The sequence below is a fragment of the Odocoileus virginianus genome, chromosome 26, assembly GCF_023699985.2.
Source record: "Odocoileus virginianus isolate 20LAN1187 ecotype Illinois chromosome 26, Ovbor_1.2, whole genome shotgun sequence".
NCBI lineage: Eukaryota > Metazoa > Chordata > Mammalia > Artiodactyla > Cervidae > Odocoileus > Odocoileus virginianus.
This window is the reverse complement of record NC_069699.1, coordinates 34,409,333-34,433,076: the sequence shown is the minus strand read 5'-3', so window position 1 is coordinate 34,433,076 and position 23,744 is coordinate 34,409,333. Positions and strand designations below refer to the sequence as shown.

Below are 23,744 nucleotides of genomic sequence, written 5' to 3'. Positions count from 1 at the left end.
CAAGTTACCTTGAGTGAATATTTTGAGGTATAAATTGCTCTCCCCCACAGTGCGAAATCTCTCCTGGCTTTAAACTAATACTAGCATAAATTCTGATGCATGAGTTCTTTCATTTTCTTGGTTTAGAGGGAGAGAAGACACTAACCAAAAGGGGAATTACTTTAAATCTTAAGTGCTACACATTGTAAATTTCAGGCATCAATTACTTGTCTGTCTCAGGTGGCATTTGGGCCGTAATCAGTTTAAAAAGTAACTGTTGAGCGGTGAAATGATGTTCTTTTTGAGTTACTTATTATTTGGCATTATCGTCATAATACTGATTTGGAAACAGTATCTAGTGACTGGAAGTAACCTTAACTGTTGTTTATGGGAAAGTATCTCTGCCTCCTGTAAGTTAAATTTTCAAGAGTCAGTGTATCCTTCAGTCATAGATGGAGTCCTGACCAAACACTTACTAAGTTCGTTTTGTATTTTGTTGGGCAATGTCAGAAATTTTCTGAATCAATCAGACCAAGAAAGATGGAAAGACTTTAAAGTTTGAGGTATACCTGAAACTAAACATTCCTGAACATTCTTGTCTCAGGTGGTGGTACTTAAGCCTTTTTGAACTTCATGAGGCTGAAGAAGCAGATTTTTTAACTTAATTGGCAATTGCATTGACACAGATCTTTTGTGTTGAATATTTAAGAATTATTTTAATCAACTTTTCTTCATCTCATATATAGTGAGAGAACATCTTTTAATCTTACAAGTGGTCTTCTTTTATACAGTTTATTGTAAATTAACATATTCATGAATGCTAAAGTCGAAAACACTCAAGCTCTAGTCCATAGTAACATTTCTTCCTTTCCTAGGAAAATCTCCATGAACAGAAAGAGACTGTAGATTTTAAACTCAACAAAACTGACATGGACTTTGAACATATATGGCTCTAGGTTTGGGGCTTTACTCTAGTTATTAGGTTCGGTTTTTTGAGAGTATGAGAGTCTAGTTAAGAAAGTTTCTTTGAGTATTTATTTAATATTAGCCTCTGAAACTCTAAAAGATGATGAGAGAGCTAGCTTTGTGGTCTGTATCCTGATCCTGTAAAATAGGCAATCCTGTGTTTTGCTTTCAGAGCAGGGATTATCCTGGGGTCTGTGAATCTCAAGGGGTCATGAATGGGCTTCAAGATATTCCTGAACCCCCTAGAGTTGTGGCTTAAACTTGTGTGTGTGTGTGTCTTTTTCTGAGGAGGGGGCTAGAGTTGTTTTATAAGAGAGAGCCTGAGCCCCCTAATTATAGATATGTGTTTTTATTAAGTAAAATGGGAGTTAGAAGAATTAAGAGAAAAAATAAGAAAAAAGTATATCTTTTTGCTTAATACTTGCCTTTTAAGTTTGTCTTTAACCTAGTCATGTGGTCTTAGAGGTACAAAAGCACTGCCATTTTGTTCCCACAGCAAAGTGTTGTCTGTCAATTGATAAACCATGCACCGCAGAAAGGTCTTGACAGTGCTAGTCCTGGGTGCGTTGTGGCTGTTTTTAAATTACGTTTAAACATTTAGACTGAATAGATGAATGGTGGATAAGCAGAGGCTTGAGCTCGACAACCAGCTCCTGGGGAGAGTGGTTCATTCAGCCCCACTCTGTTACTGCTCTCAAGCAAAGATTTTGGAAGAAATGAATTGTATTTTTTTCTTTAAACATTGATAGAAGAGAGTATTATGGGGGCGGGTGAATAAAATGCTCAATGACATAAAAAGGAACTTGCTTCCACTGTTTCTGTGGTCGTTCCCTTTTCCTCTCATTTAGTCTGGTGAGCATTTTTGTCCTGGGCTTTCAAGTTGGAGAGTGGTTGGAAACACAAGCTTTAGAGTGGAACCTGGATTTGACCCCCATTTCCTGAGCCAACCAGCCTCTCTGAGTCTAGAGAAGATGACCATTCAGTGAGATAATAAAAGCAAAAGGCTTTGCTCAGTCCTAGGCTCCTAGTAAGTGCTCGAAAGTGGTAGCCATTTTGAGGGTGATTTTCTTCTCATCTGTAAGAGGTAGCTAATACATTCATTCAAAGAGAAAATCTTTAATCATACTCATTCCCACATAAACCTTCTGGGACCATCCTACTTTCAACTCAGGAAAGCCTTGCACATCTTTCTGGTTACTGTGGGCAGTTACCTCTGCATCTGTAGGACTTATTAGACCTGTCTGCTGTTCTTAACAATGGGGTTGCATTGTCTGTTAGGCTGGCAGGTTATTCCTAAATCCTGGTTATGTCTCAGCCAAACTAATAGGCGTGCACCAATGTTCAGAGCTGTGAACCATTTGAAAGCGACTGGACTTTATGGCTTAGAACAGAGATCAACAAACTTTCTCTAAAGGATGAGACAAGATGTTGCTGGCCACCTGGGTGCCTGTAACACCTACCACCTCCATCAGTTCATGGAGAAAGCAGCCACAGAAAAAAAAATGAGTGGGCATGACTGTATTCCGGTAAAACTTTGTGGACACTGATGTTTGAATTTCGTTTAATTTTTATATGCCATGAAATATTTTTTAATTTTTTCAACCGCTTAAATATGTTGTGTACTGGCAGTGGCTCATGGCATGTACAGGCAGAGGCTGGATTTGACCTGTACGTGGGCCACAGTCTCCTGACCCCTTGCCTAGAAGAATGTTAGACCTGTAAGTCCTGTAGTTTTGTGGCGTCACCAGGCAGCCCTGCCCCCTGCCATTTGCTTTCTCAAGAATTTAGTACTTTTGACAAGGAGGCTTTATCTCCTGCCTCCACTGGCCTCATTAGCAAGAGACTCCAGTAGGTTAGTTGTTATTAGTTACCATGTGTGGCCCTCCCTCCTTAGCACACACATTGTATTCATCAGTAAATTATTTATTGCTAAAAATGTTCTCACCTTGCCCAGTTTTCTGTAGAAATTGATGATTAAGCCCTGTCTTGTGTGATGGTTTTGACGAGAATCAGTGCTTTTGGAGCTGTCTTAAGCCTCAAGCTCCTGTCACCCTCTCTGTGCGCTTTTTGTTGTTCAGTTGCTAAGTTGTATCTGACTCTTTGCCACCCCACGGACTGCAGCATGCCAGGTTTCCCTGTCCCTCACCATCTCCTGGAGTTCTCTCCACCTCATGTCTGTTGAGTCTGTGACACCTTCCAACCATTTCATTCTCTGTCACCCCCTTTTCCTGCCCTCAATCTTTCCTAGTATCAGGGTCTTTTCCAACGAGTGGGCTTTCGCTGCAAGAGAGCAGACGGTGCCCTGGAGGGGAGGTAATTGATACTAGGCCCTCAGGCTGCTTAGGTGACACCCTTACCTGTAGGCGGCCTGCCCCGCCCTCCTCTGCCTGATGTTTGGTTAAATGAAGCACCCAAAGATTCCTCTTGTGTTCTAACCCCTGGAGACTAGCTCCAGGATTGGTGTGTTCTGAGCTTAGATGTATATGTCGCCGGCCTTGAAGCTCTGAGAGTTGCTTCTTCTAGTTTTTGCCTTTTTTCTCTCTTGACCCTTTTCCCTGGGCCTTTTTATTGGATGCAGAATTGGTGAATTGGTGGCTGCTGTAATTGATTATTATAATTTTTTTTTTTTGCTTCTCGTCTTGCCTTTTTTAGAATTCTCTACTAATTGCTTCTTTTACAGCAAATGTTATTTTCAGAGTTTTAACTTTTCAAAACAACACTATACTGAAAATAAAACCCACATATTGGTTACTTTAGTGTTTTCCCCCTCCAGATGTAAACCTAATGCAATTTGATCAGAGGCATGAATTGACATTTTAGACATTTAGAGATAAATTGCAGTTTTAATTTCTTGGCCATTCAATCTGAATATTAGAAATTTTACGTTATTATTATTAACATTTAAGGGTTTCCTTCTTTTAAAAAAAAGGTTAATTTGGTACGAATTTTCTGGATGACACTTGGGGCAGTGTAAATCCAGAGTCATGGAATGGGAAGCTGAAGTGTAGGAATTTATCTTAAAACAAAGGTGCATAAGTGTTTTTATAATAGCAAAACATAGAAAGTAATCTGAATGCCTATTAATAAAGGTTTGATTAAGTCATTTAGAGCCTACCCATACAGTAAAATACTGAGTGGTCTTTAAACAGGATGTTGCAGGTTGATATTTATTGACATGGGAATGTTGTTTAAGAAAACAGAGAATAGCACGAAAATATGTTTAATGTGTAATTTTTAAGGTGGACAAAAGCCCTGTGTTTAGAAACCTAAAAGGATCTGGAAACACCAAATACTAATAGGAGCTGATTATCTCTAGGGAGTAATAATTGTGATGATCTCTTTCCTTTATGTTTTTGTCATTTTTTTTTTTCAGCTACCATGTGCTGCTTTTATAATTAGGAATAAATGATAACATTGTTATTAAAGAATAAACATGCAGATTAAAAACATCTTGTACTTGTGGCTGATTAAGGCCTCATTCCCCAAGATGACCGTTCCCCTGTTGTATTTAATGAGAAGTGAAATAGGCTTTCTCATATACCTTTAAAAATGTTTTCTATGTTAGTAATAAGCAAGAATATTTTCCAGACTCTTCCAACAGGAAAGAAAAGAAACTCCTCATAGGACTAAATAAATATCAATTTCATAAGTAAGTCGTATGTATGGAGGGAACATAGGCTAATGGTTACAAGCATGAGCCTCAGCACTTGGTATGTCGCCTTTGTCCAGTTACACCTCAGTCTCTTCATCTGTAAAATGTGCTGATACCTTGATAAACTATTGTGAAGGTTAAATGAGGTAAGTGCTTAGCAAAGTGCCAGATACTAGCAGTGACTAAGGAGGAAGAAGTGGGAGGGGTGAGGTATATTAATCACAGGTATGATAGAGACAGTAGTGCTGCTGATAATGATAATATTAGCTACAAGTATTTCCCCCTTCTGGATGTAGGTTTGCATGAGGGCAGAGCCTTGTTTGCCACATTCAGCAGCCTAAACCCTCTCACCAGACCAGGTCCCTTGGCCAAGACAGGCACGTGGTCTGGTTTTACCCAGTCATGCTCCCTTTACCCTCATATCACTATCAAAAAAAGAAGGAAAAAAAATACAGTGCTCAGAGGCTCATGGGCATAGAGTTGGTACTGTTTCAATATCAGTAGTTGTTGAACAGAAGGTGACCTAAAGCAAGCGTTTTCTCTAGATAGTGTGTGGTGAACATCTTGAGTTCTCTAGTTTTTAAACGTAGCCATTTTGCTTCATCTTTCTTCTCTTAGTCACCTTCAATTGCTGTGTCCTTGTGGTGTAGCTATGATAATTTGAGAAAATTTTCGCTTTGTTTTCACTGGAGTCAGCTTGTTCATGGAGTACATTCTGCCTCCTGACTGATCCTCTGTGTTTCAGCGGAGGTGCATTTCATTGTTTCTGTGTAATCAGAAACGCGGACCTGACTGCAAAATATGTAAGAAGTGTAAAACCACATCTAACTGTGACGTGGTTATTTGGAAACACTGGAGTGTTGAGTTCCTTCCTAGGAAACTGTAAGCTCTGCATGGAATAAAAGAGTGTAGACATACTATGATTGATCTATTGCTGAGTAATAGGAACCTACTCCAAACCTTGGTGGCTTAAAACAGTGATCATTGTTTTGCTCACAGTTGGGGCAGGGCTTCTTCCACAGGTCTTGCCTGGTGTGAGGTCAGATCCTGAAAGTTAAAGCAAATTAATCTCTATACCGGTGCTGCCTAAACCTCCTTGCTAAAGATATTTGCATGGGACAGGTAGACAGTGAGAAGTGGAAAGAGGCGCATTTTTTAAAATCTCAAAAGAAAAACCCAGGGTCTTTAAATTTTGCATTTATTTTGTATTCTACTCCATGATTATGCCTTTGTTTTACCATAACCTTAATAGGCTAAATTACTTGCCAAATTTTCTCTCCCAAATCTTTGAGAAAATTAATTCTTGTCAACTCAAAATAATAACTAATCAGCTTAAAATCTTTGGCTGTAAGCAACAGAAACTAAATCTGGCCACTTTAAGAAAAAATGGAGGTTGCTGGAGGATGTGGTGTAGCTTCCAGCATTGACAGTAGAACTGAAGAACAAGGCCTTAGAATGGATCAGATCCAGGGCAGCCTCAGGGATTTAGGTAGCAGAAGGACTCAGTGGAAAATGTCCTCAGGGTGCCAGGTTTCATAACTTCTCCAATTGTTTTTAACCCGTCTCCCTACTAAGTGTATTGCTCAGGCTCAGACTGGGTGCTGGCAGGTGCTTTGGTTCCTGCCTCACCAAGAAAGTGCCCCCTCAGCAGGGGGACTGGATGCAGGGCTGGGAAAACCACAGATGTCCACAGTCCGAACATCTGTGGGTCTCTCTGTGGGTTACTTTGTGCATCATCTATCACATTTAATATATGCAACTCTTCTCTCCCTCCCAACCCCGTATGCCTCTTAAACCTCAGTTTGAGACCCATTCTTGTGGCTCCACACCATCATTTTCTACTTCAGCTAATCAGCACTTAACCTCTCTCTATAAGTGCAGTAGTAAATGAATCTATCCATTTCTTATGTGGTGATCTTTTATAAAACATGCATTTTGCTTGTATTTTAGAAGGAAAACACATGGACTGTTACTAAACTGTTTTTTGGTAACAGAGTCCCTGTTAAGAACATTTTTGGCCTTCTTGGCCGGGATGCCGCGCCTAGGCTACGGCCTGAGGCTGCTAGAAGCTGGATCTGGTGGTTCTCGGGCTGTCGCCAGGCTCCCTTTGGGCGCCGACATGCCTAAGAAAGCTGGTGCGACGAACAAGGGTAAAAGCCAGAGCAAGGAACCAGAGAGACCACTTCCTCCCTAGGTCCTGTGACGGTTGATCCTAAAGGCGGTGTCAGCTTAGCCATCCATGCCAAACCTGGCTCCAAACAAAATGCTGTGACAGACGTGACGACCGAGGCTGTGAGTGTAGCCATCGCCGCGCCTCCGACGGAGGGAGAGGCTAACGCAGAGCTGTGTCGCTATCTTCCAAAGTCTTAGAACTCAGGAAGAGTGATGTGGTTTTGGATAAGGGTGGTAAGTCTCGTGAAAAAGTGGTGAAGCTTTTGGCCTCCACACCTCCGGAAGAGATCTTGGAGAAATTGAAAAAGCAAGTTGAAAAGAAATAAAAGCAAGAAACAAACAAACAAAAAAAGAACATTTTTACCCAGCTCATAGCATCCCTTTAGGACACAGTGAGATACATACTGTTATTCTCTGCACTAAATGTTTCACATGTTCTGTGTGTGTTTCTCTTCTTGAAGTGTCTAGCTGCTTTCACTGCATCCTTGCTAATACTAGGCATTTTAGACCTTCCAGATAAGTTGAAGGCTCACCCTACAGTTATATAGCCTTTAGAATATGAGTTAAACCATGGTTCAGTGAGTAAAATGTGCGATACAAGGTGATTTTATTCAGAGCATTTTCACATATTTTCCGGTTTTATACTTTAATATTTTGAAAGCAGAGAACAGCATATGTCCCCCGAGTTTTTATGAGAATATGGTTTAGGAAAGGTAAGCAGTTCCCCCTGCTATGTATGACAGCTTGGGCAAGAGGACCCCTGCGTGCTTTGACTACCTGTGCCTTTGTGGACGGTGGTGCTGGAATGGTGGATTGCCAACTGCAGAAGCCCTTTTTCTGGTTTTCCAAAGTCTCAGGCTGACCTGGAGATGGCGAGCCGAGGGGGACCCTCTCTTTCTCTGCGGGGACACTGGCTTGTGGTGGAGGTTCCCCACAGTCACCTGGCTCCTTTGCAGCTGTTCTTGTTTACTCTTGCTGTGGAGTCCCAGCATCTTTTTATTTCCCCATAGATAGCCAGTCAAGGAGCCGATTTACCCCACCTCTTCTTCCCGTGATTAGCTGGTTTTGAAGTGCCTCTTGGAGCCCTTCAGTCTGGCCTTTTTTACTTCCTCAGGGTGTAATTACCACCTTTGGTGTAGTCACTTGTCCTCCTCCCAACCCCTGGACTCTTCTTTTAAACGATCTGCTCTGTTTTCTGCTGTTCAGGTCCATCACTACATGAAATTTTGAGAGGAGCCCTTGACCCTTTCATTTAATTAAGGTCTCCAGACTGTGTTCTGTTAACAGTTGGGCTGTATGTTAGGCCCTTTTCCCCTCAGTATTAAAATTTCATTGTCATCTGAACCATCAACATGATCATAATGGCAATATGGTGGGTTTTGTTTGGCTGGATCTTATAAACTGAGAAGTCACAAGACTTTTCGTGGCTTTAGAATCTCATTTTAGCATTTAACACTAGTTTTTAAATTGTCTCTCTTTTTCCAATTTATTTCAGACACTGATTTCTACAACTTCTAAACATACTCTGTTAGCACTAGTCGAAAATGTAATTTGTCTCATGGTTTCATTTTTGCAGACATTTTGAACCTTTAGAATCCTTGAACTTAATCGTAAAGAGTGCTAGCAGAGTAATGCATTGAAAAATGTATATTTTTCATTTCTTTGTATTTTATTCACTTAAAAAAAAAGTTTTAATATACTGAACATAAAAGGAGATTAAATATCCCCTCTTAGCTACTCTTAGTTGCTCTAAGAGGAGATATTTAAAACTCTATTCTCTCCTCCCTCCACTCCTCATCCTGTTGATTATTATTGTCGTGGTAGTTATAACTATAAATCATTTGAAAATCGAAGTTAGAAAAGAGACCATTTACCATAACATCAGGACAGTTTAAAAGGAATCATTTGTTCAAGTTTACTAGCTTCCTGAAGCTAGTAAAGATGTTTATGGTTTCTAAGATTCCTTGTTAATTTCAACCCTACAAGACACTGACTAACACGTGTTTAGCCATTACAGATTATGAGAAAGGTAGCTCCCTGAAAAGCTAGGACATATTCTGGGTTTCTGTTTACAACTGTAAGTGGCACTGAATTGAAAAATCAGTTGTCACAGTGAACAGCAGTAGTAGGTAGGCAGGTTTCTGAGTGTGTCTGTTGCTTTAGCTAACTGCCAGCAATGATTAGCTTTCTTTTCCAGAGACCTGGTGTCAAGTATTAATCAGCTGGAGACTGGAAAGTTTTTATTGGCTAGCATTCGTAGTGGAAGAAACACCAGTCCATTTTTTATCTGTAGTCTCATAGCCACATCATTGCATATGATATCGTCTGTATGGTATTCTTACAAAAAGAAACAGTTCCATTTTCATCTGTATTAGGAGAACCACAGAGTATGAAAATAATGAATTTTGAACTTGAAGAATCTAAATTGTCTCAAGTTGTGATGCGTCCCAGAAAAAAATTTGCATGTTAAACCCAATTTCGCATGCTGGTGTTTACATTGTGAACCAGTTCTTCATTTGAAAACATAGTTCATAAAATGATTGTACTATTGAAAGTCTTAAAATACACAAAAGCCCAGAAACATCATTTGGATTTTGAGTTTCAAGAATTACATAAACTTGATTCTTATGGAAAACTAAAATTCCAGAATCCATATAGGGTTTTTGTTTAATAATTTTTTTTCAAGATCTCAGGAATCATAGGTGTTTGTAGAAATTTGGGGGATTTCTCAAAAACACGGAAGGACACAGAAGTCACTCACATTTCTACTACCTAGAGATACCACTGTTAACATCTGATGTGTAGCCACACAGCTGCATAGAGTTTTCCAATAAAATGTTCTCTGACATGAACACCTAAGAGTAACAAATATTAGAAATGGTTATACGCAGTGAGAACCAAGTTTTCTTCATCCCAGTGCATTTCAGTGTTACTCTCGTGCTGAAGAGAGGGGCTTCCCCCCTGGGATGGGCCTTGAGAACTATCTTGCTCTTTGGCCAGCCTGTCTTGAGGGGTACCAGAGCATCTTTTCCACAGTCTGTAGTGTATCTGCCTGTCTTTATCTTAGTAATTCTTGCCACCAGCTCTGAATGCCTGCTGGTTGCAGAGGGAGACGTTTGCAGTCTGTTGGAGTGGCTTGTTGACATAAGCCACATGGGTTCTTATCAACCTCTTAGAAAGATTCTTTAAATCAGCTCTTGATTGATCAAAAGAACGCCCCAATGTTTAGAAATACAGTAACCTCCAGGGTACTCATGCCAAGTGAAAGCAAGGTGGCGTGTTTAGAGGCTCCCAGGTGATTTCAATTAACATCTAACCTCAAATCCAGTCGCCTTGGTAAAAGAAAAACCTCAAGGAGCTCAGAGCAGATTATGGTATAAGCCTATGCCTGTCCTCTCCATTGGAAAAGAAAAGTGCTAATCTGGTCAGATCTGTTAAAGAGACAGGCGAGGCTGAGCAAAGCAGAATGTTCTCATCCTGCCCATCTTTTGCCTAGTGCAGAGGAAAGATTTATCCTATGAAAGAAGGAAAGGTCACAGGCAGGTGGCTAGTATTACAAGGTGGTTGGCTTTCTTTCTGGTGCCTTGGCTAGTGGTAAAGAAGATCTTTTGGGCTGAGAAACTAGCAAAGTGAAGTGACACACAGGTCAACTTCTAGGTATTTGGTGTGAAAATGCAGTGCTGACTTTGATTCCACACCCTCATCGAGAGGAAACCCAGGGAGAAATAGGAGGAAGCAGCATCTCTTTGTAAACATTTTATTTTTGACATGCAGCACAGTCCTACCTAGAGAATGGTAAAGTGTCACCCCTCCATTCTGCCAGCTGTTTTCCAAGAGCACCCTCCCGTGTTCTCCTGCCCTGACCAGTTTAAAAGGTGTCGTTTCTGCCTGAGAAACATAAGAGCTTACAGGTAGTGCCTGGTGTGAAGGAATTGCTCTGGAAAATGAATAACCTTTGTGATAACTGCTCACATGCAGAGGAGGGAGAGGGATTGCTGGTTTTACAATTCTGTGGTTTGAATTCTTAGTTCTGGCAGGAAGTAGTCCAACGCTAATGGTTCAGGACTTGAATGAAGGGGTTATTTGCCGAGAGTGGAAAGAGTTAAGGGTGACAAGAGGTTCCCATCACCCAGAAATGGTAACAGCAATGGGAAGCCGTTATCACGGCTAGGTCCAGAGGAGCAAAGAGAAGACATAGCATTCATTCCTGGAGTCCAGTGAGGGAGCTGGAGCCAAAGAGGAGGGGCTGTCTGACAGGGGCTATAGTCCCGGAGGGATTTAGTCACTGCCAGAAAATGCATCCCAGACTAGGGAGGGGAGAGAGAAGCAGTGCTCCCCTCCCCCACATTCCTTCCTCCTTTGATCTCCTTCCAGTGCCTTCTATTGGCCAGACCCACCTGGAAGCCTGCCTGCATGAACCCAGTGATGCTACCCATAGAGGTCAGCCTTTGGGGCACAGAGCAGGGTCAGAATGGTGGAAAATTTGTCTGGGGATGGAAAAAGGATCAAAGAGAAAATTACTAGCACACCCTAGTAGCATATTCATAATCCCGGTTTCATCATTTTATCATATCATCCTCATCCCCCGAAATCCCAAAATAAACCCTCAACTGTATGGACTATTGATTATGACTCAGTTCTGTCTTTTAATATAAATAGCCTAAACAGTTAACCTACCCTTATTAGAGTAATTAAATATTCAGAGAGAGAATCTGAACAATTTTCAGAAGAATTGGAAAATCACTGAAAGACCTTCTGTTGGGGCATTTTGTTCTTGGTTAAAATTAAACTAAGATTTTTTTTTTTTTAATGCATGTGAACTGTACAAGTAGTTTATCCTAAAATATAAGAATTGTACTTTTAATCATACAGTAACAAAATGGATTTTTTATAATAAAATTATGCTTCAAAAGGAAAGCAGAACTTTTTTTTTTCTTTTTTTAAATCCTTGACAATTATCCCTTCAGGTCTATTTCACTAAGGTAGGAAGGAAATTTTTGGCTGTTGAAAGAGGATCTGTTTCAATCCATAACTGTTGATCATTTGGCTTTGAGAGATAGGAAAATAAATAATAAGATATTTACTCTGCTTTCCAGAAACTTATGGCCAGACAATGAAAAGAGATCCACACCCATTTATGATAATCAGCGATAAGAACTTTAATAGAAGCATCAGCTGTGGGATTAGAAAGAGGGAGAAATGGTTTGTCTTTAGCAAAGATTCTCTCACATGGCTCACAAATATTTATCAGAAGTATACTTGCTGTGACCTAGAAGTACAGACCATGAAAAGATGCCAAATGACCCTGACATCAGGGAGCTGGGGTTAGAATAAACATTTTACTACTGTCTCATTACAGGCAGCCAATCTTTTGGTGCCTTACCATGTTCTGCTGTGGTCCTCTGATCTCGCCCCGCCTACCTCGCCAGCCCTTGCAGGTGCTCTGGCATCTTAGTTCCTCGAATATGCTTCCTCAGAATCTTCTCTCTTGCCACCTCTTCATTTCAAGGAAGCTTTCTCTAACTCTCCAGACTAATTCCAGGGATCTTGTTACATGGGGTCAAACCCATTTGTTTTCAGGCCCCCTGCTGTTACTCCTTTGAGCACCTTTCCACTTGTGTAAAGATTGCTGTCTTCCCTGCCAGGAGGTAAGCATCAAGAGAGCAGGTACCTGTCCATCTGTTTCACTGTTATGCCCTTATTGCCAAGCATGGTGCTTCAAATTGATGCTCAGCAGAGTTGGAAGGAAAAGGAACTGGTTTCAAGCCTGCCCCCTACCATTCACCAGCTTTGTGACCTTTGGTGTTTCACAGCTCGAGCCTCAGTTGCTGATCCGTAGCGTGGGAACTGTGGTGATGGTGGCAGTTTGCGCGAGGCGCTGCGCTTTACCACTCTCATCGCCTCCATTAATCCTGAATCGGGAGAGGTAAACCGACTGGCTTGAGGTCACACAGCTTGTAAGTAGAAAACCGGATTTAAATCCTGGTCTGATTCCTAAAACTGATTGCTCTTCTCCACTACTGTGACTGTCCTAGGAGTAATTCCAGGAGGCAGGAGCCCTGGATACTAAGTAGCTGGGATGCTGACATCAATAAGGAAGCCAGCAGGAGTGCTTTTACACCAGTTTAGGGAATCAGTAGTGGGATTAGCTCCATTTGGATGAAGAGGTGACTTCTGAACTGAGCCCCGATACAGATACAGAAGCAGGCCTGCAGTGTGAACACTCTGAGGCCATCTCTGGGGCCGAAGAGTGAATAGCCTTGCAAGCTGGACCGGGGAGCAGCTACTTTCGGTAAAATACTGTAGGGAGGTTTCACTGGGTTTTCCTTATTAACCACATTTTGGAAGCAGGAAGTCTCAGTTTGGAGTCCTTTTGAGGGCACAAGTGTCCTAAGCCCTCTCACTTTGGATCTCTGTAGCAAAGATTCATTTTAGCTGATTCTTTCATTCCACTGTAGCACCCAGTGCAACAGTGTTTGAAAAGGGTAAGGGACAGATAGATGTTCATGTTCAGTTGTTTGGTACCATACTGTTGTTTGTTACGTTTTGTTTTACGTAAGAGTAGGTTGCCTAGCCCAGATGCATGGCACCCATCCACGAGTTCCTTCACCTCTCTAGCCTCAGTTTCTCATTTGGAAATTGTTCTTCTGTTGCTAAGTGGTATCTGACTTTTTGGAATTAGGGACAGTTAAAATAACTATTTCATAGGCCTGTTGTGCTACGTCTACATAGTATCTGGCACAAAATGAGCTTTCAGGCAATGTTAGCTGTTATTGTTGTTAATATTTCCTGTCATTCTGGTCCATGCCTCTTGAATGAATGGGCATTGTTTATTTATCAAAGACAGGTTAACTGGGGCATAGGGAATTGACTTTTTTTTTTTAAGATCACAATTTTAGGGTTTACAAAGATAGTAAAATTGGCAATGAAAAAAGGTAATGGAATATTTTAGTTGGGCAGTCCTACTGTGTTTCTTAGATGTGAGTATGATGAAACGTGAAGCGTGAACACGAGCCAGTTCTTAACGGAATCCATTGTGTGAGCTTGGGCTGTGCTTCCCATGCATTCTCCTTGAGAAGTAGGTTTGATTATATCTGTTTTACAGATGGGAAGCTATGATCTTTTCTAAGATGTTATCAGACAACTGCAGAAGTAGATGCTAAGCCATGTACCCTCCAAACCATTTTGCACCATTTCAGTGTTGTCAAGGCCTGACTTATTTTTCAACAGCTTCGGCAGTTCAGCTGAGAGGGAATAGTGGGAACAGAGCTCTTAATTTTTTTTTTTTAATCCATTGGATTAATTGGAAGCACTAGGCATAGTGTGCTGTGTAGTGCACAGAAGAGGCTCAGGAAATGTTTACTGAATATAAATCTTAATCAGATAGAGTGGGAAAACAATGACAGAGAAAAATCAGTATGAGGTCCTGGTACCAATCTATTTTCTGTTTAAAAAAAAAAAAAAGAGGAGGAGGGGGAGTGAGGTCACCAAAGATTTTATTCACATAGTCTGTTTACACAGACTGATGGTTGGAGTCAGAGGTGAAGAATTTTTCTGTGTGTGTTGCATGGGATTAACTCCAGTTTGTGTGGTTCACTTCTCGATGGAAATCTGTTTGATTCCCACTAGGCACCCCCACTACAGAGTTCCTGGCTCTGTCCTTGTGTTCCACTGATTAGTCTCAACAAAGATAAACTAAGTGTAACATTATTCAGACCATAAATAGGAAGGTGTAGCTGCTGTCAAAGGTCATCATCGATGTATTTCATAGCTAGATCTGATATTTATGTTTTCCTTTAACTCAGGTAATTAAGAGCTCACATAAAGGAAGTAACATTTAATGGTAATAAGGGCAAAAAGGAGGAGACCTTGCACAGAACAGCGAGCATGCCACATTTAATTCTAGATTTTTGTTTCCTGCCCCCAGCCATGGAAAACAACTCTATTCCTTTCTTTCTCCACTTCTCCCACCCCCCAGAAACTTCATTATAATAAGTCATTTATTGTCATACCAAACCTGAAAGTTTGGCCCATCAGATGGCAGTTTGATTACTAAGCATCCTCTTCATGATTTAGCATGTTATGCTACAAAATGAAGGTATTAATATTTAATGAGATAATTATGTCGATTTACTGTACCAGTAGTTCATGTAGAAGTTTAAAAACTTGAACAGACTTTGATAAGCCCCAATTCCCAGATCTTGATTTCTAATACCGTTTTCCAATAAAAGGAACCAGACATAACTTAATTCTACAGCTGGGGAAGGTAATAAGCAAGATGAGCCTGGAGCATATTTTAATACCAGAAAGCAAGGAGTAACAAACAAAAAGCCCACACTGATGCATAACACACATTGATGGGGTATGTCAAAGGGACACAGGAGCCTAAAAGGGCTCCCGGTGCTCACAGCTGGGATGATTGAACTAAACAATCATTTTAAATTATAACTCAAGATATAAAATAAATATAAATATGATATACAATATACATATAGTACATTATAGTAAAATATATAAATAATAAGTAACATAGCAAAATAATAATATAACTGTATAGCAAAATAATAATATAAAACACATACTGCTAAGTCCATACTGATACAAATAAGTGACTGAATAATAAGCAAATGAGAGAGACTAAATTTTCGATGTGGAAGAGTTCCAAACAATTTTTGTCAATAATCTCCAGAAAGGAAGTGAAGCAGAACTGCCCATCCCTTAAATGTGGGCTTTGCACAGTGACTTCCATCCCCAGAATACAGTATGGAAAAGGGGGGGAGAACCTTTACAGTAGAGAAACCTGACAGGTATTACGTCTGCCAAATGATCAAGTTAACACAACGGTGACAAATGAGCACTTGATGTGAAGTAATGAGGGTTGCACTTCAGCTCTGTGGTCTGCCTCCCCCAGTTCAATAATCTCATTATAATCATGAGAAAAACGTTGGACAAGCAATTCAACTCTTTCTCCAAAATACTTCACCGATACTCTGAAAACTTTTGTCGAGTTGATCAGAAGAGGGAAGTCTGAGAAACTGTCACAGTCTAGAGGAGTACAGGAAACGGGATAACTAAATGTAATGTGAGATGGATGGGATACTGGAGCAGGTAAAGGGCATTAGGCAAGAACTAAGGAAATCTGAATGAAATATGGACTTCAGTTAATTATAATGTGTCAGTATTGTTTCATTTGTTGTGGCAAATGTGATGGTAAGAGGTGAATGATGGGGAAACGGGCTATGGGGATATATAGGGATTCTCTATTTAGTCTTTACAACTTCTCTGTAAATTTAAAATCACTCTAAAATTAATAGTTTCTTTTTCAAAAAAAGATTGTTGCAAAGATGAAAGTTTAATTTTCATCATGCTGGGACCCTGAAGTAAATGAAACCAGCCTATAGTGTCCTCGGCTGAATAGAGTGGAAAGTGGAGCAACTTCCTTGCTGTTGTCTTGTGAAGCCATGACAGTTTGTTTGCAGAATCAGAGAATGAAATATTTCTAAATGTTCTCTTGTGGAATTTCCTACCGACATGACTTTCCTCCCCCTTTGCTTCTGCCCCTTGAGTGGCATTTGCTGTCCTAGTTAATCAGAGGGTAGGAGAAATGAAAAACTCTCCTCTTCCCCCTCCTACGAAGTTTCAATGGGCCCTGGAAATGTAGGTCAAATTGCATCACTGTAGGAAGGAGCGAACAGGAAGGTATTTATGAAGTGCTGCCAACCTCTCTTTAGATTCCGAGTCATGATGAACCAGTGTTGAGCCAGCTTAGGTATGAGATACAGGGAAGCAGAGAGTCGTGTTTTTGATGTAGTCCCAGAATGTTGCATTTTAATCAGTGATAAAAAGATCCCTGTCTCAAGCCCTAGTGAAAATAACTGACAGTGGCTTTGATTTGCATCTCCCACCTTCTGGAATTCTTTTTGTCTCTTATTTATTATTGGCATATCACAGCAATTTATATTAATTTAGCCAGAGAGATGTTTGAATTGTAGAAATGATTGCCTTGTGTACATAAAAAATAAATCTCATATTTAGTAATCACATATGTCTAAGAATACATTTTGCAAATTACATTATAATCATACACTCAATAGGATCTTGATTAGCATACAGAAATCACAAAATAGGTTAAGTTATATTTGAAGTATTCTATTTGATGGCTCTCTCTCTTTTTTTTCTTTGTGGCAGAATCTTACAGATTTTAAAATAAGTCTTTAAATACATGTCCTTGTTTTTTATATATTGTATACTACCTGCCGTTTGTAAGATATCTGGATGTTGGCTGTCAGCGTGGTTCATGTTACTGACATTGACCTGAACAGTAAGCATCCTGACAGCAACACCAATTCTAAAACCTCTATTGTCACTCTCTCCTAGGTTTTGTCAAGATAATCGGTAGTTCATTTGTATACAGAATGGAAAATTCAATGATGAAATATATTTGCATGGGTTTGGGCATTATTTAATCTTTTAAGATGAATAAATTGGCCTATGAAATAGATTTAACTCCAACATTTACCTTTTTTAAAAAAACAGGTTTTATTTATTTTTTCACTGTGCTGGGTCTTCATCGCTGTGAGGACTTTTCTTTAGTTGGGGTGAGCGGGGGCTACCCTTTGCTGCAGTGCGCAGACTTCCCCTTGGGGTGGCTTCTCTTGCTGCGGACTGTCTCTCGGGCCCTTGGGCTCCAGTAGCTGCAGCTCCGGCCGCAGAGCACAGACTTGATAGTTGTGGCTCGTGGGCTCAGCAGTATGGGGGACTTCCGGGTCAGGGGTCAAACCCATGGCCCCTGCATTGGCAGGCGGGTTCTTTACTGCGGAACCACCACGGAAGCTCTAGCTGTTTCTCTTGTTTGTCTTCACTTGTAATTTTGAAATAATTCAAGATCCACAGGAGACTGTGAGATGGCACAGGGAGGCCTGGCTGCGCTCCACCCAGCCTCTCCCACTGACTCCATCTTGTTTAACTGTAGTGCGGCGGCAGCGCCGGGGCACTGACGTGGGCATGTTTTGCGCTGGTGTGTCACACGCAGAAGCGTGGGACCACTGTGGTCATCACGGTGTGCAGCTGTCCCATCGCTGCAGAGATCTCCCCTGCTCCCTTCTTCACAGTCACAGCCATTCCTGTTATCCTCACAGTCACTCACTCCTAGCCACCACTGATCTGTTCTTCAACTCTATAATTCTGTCATTTGGGGAATGTTGCATATATATGATCTTTTGAGACTGTTGTGTTTTTTTTGGTCAGTATTTGTTTTTTTTTAATGCTTATAACTTTTATGGTTTCCTTTTTTTTTTTTTTTTAGTTTATTTGTTTTAATGGGAGGCTAATTACTTTACAATATTGTGGTGGTTTTGCTATTCATTGACATGCATCAGCCATGGGTGTACACGTGTCCCCCGTCCTGAACCCCCCTCCCACCTCCCTCCCCATCCCATCCCTCAGGGTTGTCCTAGCGCACCGGCTTTGAATGCCCTGTTTCATACAATGAACTTGGACTGGTCATCTATTTCACATATGGTAATATACATGTTTCAATGCTATTCTCTCAAATCATCCCACCCTTGCCTTCTCCCACAGAGTCCTAAAGTCTGTTCTTTATATCTGTGTCTCTTTTGCTATCTCGCAAATAGGGTCATTGTTACCATCTTTCTAAATTCCATGTATATGCATTAATATACTGTATTGGTGTTTTTCTTTCTGTCGGTCAGTATTTTAAAAAGAATATATATAAAAAAAAGAATATATATGTTAACGTCTTAAAGAAATATTTATTTTTAAAACAACTTGTGGGCTTCCCTGTGGCTCAGCTGGTAAAGAATCTGCCTGCAATGTGAGAGACCTGGGTTCGATCTCTGGGTTGGGAAGATGCCCTGGAGAAGGGAAAGGCTACCCACTCCAGTATTCTGGCCTGGAGAATTCCATGAACTGTATAGTTCATGGGATCAGAAAGAGTCAGACAAAAAAAATTGAAAAAAAATAAAACAACTTGTTATCCAGAGTTTGATTCACTAATTTTCAAACCTGTGTTTTTCTAGCTTGGATGTTCTATACTCTGTGTTGCTATATTTGAACAGCGGCTAAAGTCGCGTGTGCCAACCTAATAGCTGATTATAGCATTAACCTTATTGCCTACTGTTAAGGACGATACTGTGAAGTTAAAGGGAAAATTACCCTGGGAAAAGCCAATTCCATTGACAAAGTAAATATTACAGTTGATTACTGAGCGAGAGTAAGAAGCCCAAATATATACTTTAATTGTACCAAATAAAGTAAGTGACCCACATCTGTATTCCATTTGATCCTGAAAGAACTCTTTAAAGCAGAGAGACTTTTTGGAACAGGATATTTAAACGAACAACAGTTGAACTCTTCACATTAATTGCCTGATGTAAAGATTGTGGTACAGAATTTTACTGTATGTGGTTAATGTGAGATGTCACCATAAGAAAGTCAGTGTCTGCATGATGTTAATGAGATTTTTTGGAAATGGACTCCTATGGGTGAATGAAGGTGGGAACAAACAGCCTCAGATGGAAGAAATCTTCCTCAGATGCCAGTGTGTTGTTTTCTAACAAAATGTAAAAAAAAAAAAACCAACCTCTGGGAGCTGTAGGAGGCCAGCTTAGTGTTTGGCTACAGCTAACCATACCATGGCTTTAGGAAGCCGGACGTGGGGACTTATAGAACTGTAACTGAGCAAATAGAAGGTGGGCCCCAGGGCACCATTCTGAGCTCACCCTTGCTGAAGGAGTGAGCCTTGCTGCTCAGCTTGCGTAGAGGTCCTGCTCCGCAGGTATTTACAAATGGGATACTCAGGTAACTGGCATTTGGTCTCCATTTGACTATAGCTCCTGGCATTTTAGACAGTCTTCCTCCCAGATAGGAAAATATCCTTTGTAATTAAAATCAGCCTCTATTTACTGACTTTTTTTTTTTCCTTCAAGCAACATATGACTCTACTTAAAGTAGCTGTTGGGATAGGAGAGAAGGGAACAATCATTTCTTGACCACTGAATATATGCCAGCCACTGTGCTATGTATGTACAGTCACATGTGGAATTACAGTATGGAAAAGCTGCATTCATGATACTCATTAAGTGATGGGTCTGAAATAAGCAACATACTAGGTAACTCTTGAGAGCATATAAACTTGTTTTCTTGGTCAGGTACATTTAAGAGGCAGTGGCCCATAATACTATATATAAAACTTCATATATATATATATATATATATATATAAATAAAAACTTCATATATATATATAACTTCACATATATATATATATATATATATATATATATAACTTCATATATATATATAAAATATATATCCACTCCCTCATTCTTGCCTGGAGCATGGATAGAGGAGTCCCAAAAGCTACAGTCCATGGGTCACAAAGGATCAGACACAACTAACACTTTCACTTTTTCACTTTCACACACATTGTATAGAGAGATAATTTAAAGAATATCTATTAATTAACTTAAATATTTATACAAAGTATGAAGTGATACAGCATTTAAAGATGCAAGATATAACCTTCCTATTAGCAGTTTTCTATCCAGATGAGGAAAATAAGTTATAGGTACAAGATAAACCAACTAAGTACAGGAGTGAAAATTACTTAACCTATCAATACAATGTGTATAATAAGGCAATCTATAATTAATTACATAATCTTTCAGATTGTAAATGCTGTAGTTGTTCAGAGGAAATGATTATTGATCTCTGACCCTTGATTTTGTTACCTGTAACATGCATATGATACCTGTGTCATAGTGAGAAATGAATAAAATAGACATGTATTGCCCATTACTTAATGTGTGAAAGTGATCATTGCTCAGTTGTATCTGACTCTTTGCGATCCTGTGAACTGTAGTCTGCCAGGCTCCTCTGTCCACGGAATTCTCCAGGCCAGAGTACTAAAGTGCATAGCCATTCCCTTCTCCAGGGGATCTTCCCCACCTGGGGATCAAACCTGGGTCTCCTGCACTGCAGGCAGATTCTTTACCATCTGAGCCACCAAGAAAGCCCATTACTTAGTGTACTTTAAATAAATTATAGCCGTGCCATTGGCAAGGAAAATGCTGATGATGTGGTGACAACAATAATACTGTATTCGTGTAGGTTGACTGCTGTCACTACCCAAAACCTCGGTAGTTTAACACAATCCATGTTTATTTCTCACTCAAGTCACAGCTCTGTGTGTGTTGGCAAGGACGCTCTCACTTTTCCCAGTCACTCAGGAGTGAGATTTTGTGGCTTTGCTCACTTCTTGTTGCTTGGAACCCTCTCCATTTGACCAGCAGAGGGTATGAGAGATTGAGGATTAAGAAAAGGAAGTTTCTATGGGCCAAGCCTTGAAGTGGCATCCAACATTTCTGTTCACGTTTTAGGACTCAGTCATATGGTTACACCTTACTACAATGCGTATTGGGAAATTTAGTCTAACTCTGTGCTCAGGAGGAGGAGAATGTGAGTGTAGGTGAGCATTGGCAATCTATCATAGATAATAATTAAGGGGCTTAATAGAAGAGAGCTTCCTTTGTAGCACAGTCGGTAAAGAATCTGCCTGCAGTGCAGGAGACCCGGGTTCGATCCCTGGGTTGGGAAGATCCCCTGGAGAAGGAAATGGCAACCCACTCCAGTATCCTTGCCTGGAAAATCTCATGGACAGAGGAGCTTGGTGGGCTGCAGTCCACGGGGCCGCAAAGAGTCGGGCACGACTGAGCGACAAAAGAGAGAACAGAAGAGGAGGGATTTTTTTTCTGGATCTTTTATATTTTTTTCTGGATCTTTTAGAGGGAGATACGTAATAGACTGTTCAGCTTGCCCTTAGGTAGCATTATTTCAAGAGGAAGGATAGAACTTAAAAAGCCTACAAGCATTGTTCATAAAAATTACACTTTTGTTCCATTAGCCACTGCCTTTATTGTAACCCATTTTGTAGTGACCTTGGACAAGCCATCTATTTTAGATCCCTATTTCCTTCCTTATTAATGTTGTTCATAGGACTGCAGTGAAAATCAAACAAGACTGGGCCTGTCAGATACTTAGCACTGGGTCTAGCCCAGAGTAAACACTCAATGAAAGTTATTATTATTGATAATGTTAATATGTATGACTCCAGAACTAAATAGTTGCTAGCTATTCATTTCTCTTTCCTAAAGGACCACCTCGAGTAGCAAAGAATGACTTGACTGAGTTTATTTATATGAAGTTTAGAATTCTGGAACCCCAGTTTGGTAATAGGAGATTAATGTTCCCCTGGCAAAATATTAGAGGAGAAACCCTCTCTGTCCCCAGGCTTGCATCCTTCCATTCAACTTCACAGACTTTCTGTTCCTCTCGGAAGAGGATAACAGGACTATTGGGCTGTAATTTACCCCTCCTCCCTCCTTCCCGGAATTCTATCGTGAATTTGTCTGAGAAGATTGAGGTTAACGTCAGAAGAGCTACTTTTTGCTCAGGTCTGATGGCAAGTTCTTAGCAAGGGAAGAACACCCCTCCCAGGTCCGTGTTACTTTGAGTGGAGGGGGAATTGTCAGAGCCTGTGGTTCCATTTAACCCAGTTCTATTCAGCAGGCATTTATTCACAGCCCTGGGGAAACAAGATTGAAATGTTGCAGACCTTGCCTCTAAGAAACCCCCTTAGGGAGGTGAGTTTCTTGAAAGGTAGGAAGCAAGGAATTCACGGTGGCAGGAAGAGCAGCTGTGAAAGAATATAGGTGGGAAGGAATGACAGGAGCTCACCTCATGGATGCACCTGCCTCAGGCCTGCCCCTTACTGGTCTCTCCTCACAAGCCTCAGTTTTCTCTCTGTTAAAGGAGCAGAGTAACAGTTCCAGCATCACAGACCGGGGAGGATCGAGTTAGATGACACACACACAGGGTTAGTGTGAAAGTGTCACTCGCTCGGTCGTGTCCGATTCTTTGCCTGCCAGGCTCCTCTGCACGTGAAACTCTCCAGGCAAGAATACTGGAGTGGGTAGCCATTTCCTTCCACAGAGGAATCTTCCCAACCCAGGGGCTGAACCCAGGTCCTCCCGCATTACAGGCAGATTCTTTACCATCTGAGCCTCCAGGGGAGTTAACGACGGGTTAATAGCACTGGGCACATAGTAAGTGCTTGGTACGTGACAGCTGCTCCTATTGTTACTGTTTTCATGTGCTTCTGTGAATCAACCTGTGAACCCACTGACTTGACCAAGGATTTTTCACAGACAAATTAGGGCACTGGGAATTCTATTACACTTTTGGTTCTCTCTTAGGGTTCTGGTAAAATAGCGTACTATAGTCACAACTGATGGAAAAATGGCCTGCTGACCCCTGAGCTAAAAGGGTAGAGAATCCAGTATATCTCAGAGAAGTCTGGGAGAGTTGGGACTTGAGATGAAAGAGCAATGAGACCTGAAAGGGCAAAGGAATGACTATGTTGAACCCTTTGGGGAAGAGAGGGGCTGAATGTGGGTGTATACACAGAAGCTGTCAGAAAACAGAGGCTCCTTTAAAAATGTTAAGACTCCACGTAAGGAGTTTCATGGAGGGTCAGGAAAGCCCACGACTGACTGCAGGGCACTAAGATGTATCCTTGAAACCTAGGCAGAGATGCTGCAGTCCTTCCTAGCAAGTGGCTTCAGCTCCTTCTCTACCAGTTCTGTTTTCAGGCTGGTTTGGTGTTGACTGGAGTGACCCTTAGAGCAGTCCCTCTGGCTCAGGAGTTCCAGAAACGTCACAGTGTCCATGGGGGATTGGGTCCAGGACTGCACTGTGCACATCCAGTCCCATGGTGTCCACTGGTTGTGCGTCCACAGTTTCAACTGCAGATTTTTTGTAAACATAGTGTCCGATCAGATCAGTGATGGTTGAATCCATGGATGAGGAACCTGCGGATGAGATGGTCAGCTGTGTAGAGTTTCGTTCTTAAATTTGTTTTGCCAGGGAGAAAACTGGTCAGGGTGAAAGCAAGGTGG

The 23,744-nt window shown here is 40.9% G+C and overlaps 1 protein-coding gene and 1 pseudogene across 1 annotated transcript in view; both read left to right on the top strand.

Annotated features, from left to right (window-relative positions):
* ATXN7 (ataxin 7) overlaps positions 1–23,744 on the top strand; it is a 132,338-nt gene that overhangs the window by 1,212 nt on the left and 107,382 nt on the right. The gene's annotated exons all lie outside the window — the stretch shown is intronic.
* Positions 6,289–7,097, top strand: LOC139031244 (UPF0235 protein C15orf40 homolog pseudogene; annotated as a pseudogene).